This window comes from Eimeria mitis, genomic scaffold (genome assembly GCF_000499745.2).
Source record: "Eimeria mitis Houghton genomic scaffold, Emh_scaff8438, whole genome shotgun sequence".
In the NCBI taxonomy this organism is placed as follows: Eukaryota; Apicomplexa; class Conoidasida; order Eucoccidiorida; family Eimeriidae; genus Eimeria; species Eimeria mitis.
In genome coordinates this window covers 1,635-2,125 of record NW_013576210.1, presented here as the reverse complement: position 1 = coordinate 2,125, position 491 = coordinate 1,635, and positions in this window count along the sequence as shown.

Below are 491 nucleotides of genomic sequence, written 5' to 3'. Positions count from 1 at the left end.
TTTTTTTTTTTTTTTTTTTTTTTTTTTTTTTTTTTTTTTTTTGCTTTGTCTCCTTCTGTCTCTTTCTCCTTGTGTCTTTGTCTTTGTTTTTATCTGTTTCTCTTTCTGCTCCCCCTGCTGCTGCTGCTGCAGCTGCTGCTGTTGCTGCTGCTGCTGCTGCTGCTGCTGCTGCAGTTTGTTTTTGTGTATCTTTCTCTCTCTCTGTTTCTGTTTTCTTTTTGTTTATTTATTATATTAATAATAATAATTATATTAATTATATTTATTCTTTTTATTGTTTTTATTTATTTATTTATTTATTTATTTATTTTTATATATCTGCTGCTGCACCTGCCTATACACCCCAGCAGCAACCCCACCAAATAACCACCCCCCTATATCTAGGGTTGTTGTTATTCATGCTGCAGCAGCAGCAGCAGGCCCGACGTTTGCTGCTGCGTGCAGCAGCAGCAGCAGCAGCAACTCCCCCCACACAAGGAGCACATCAACAG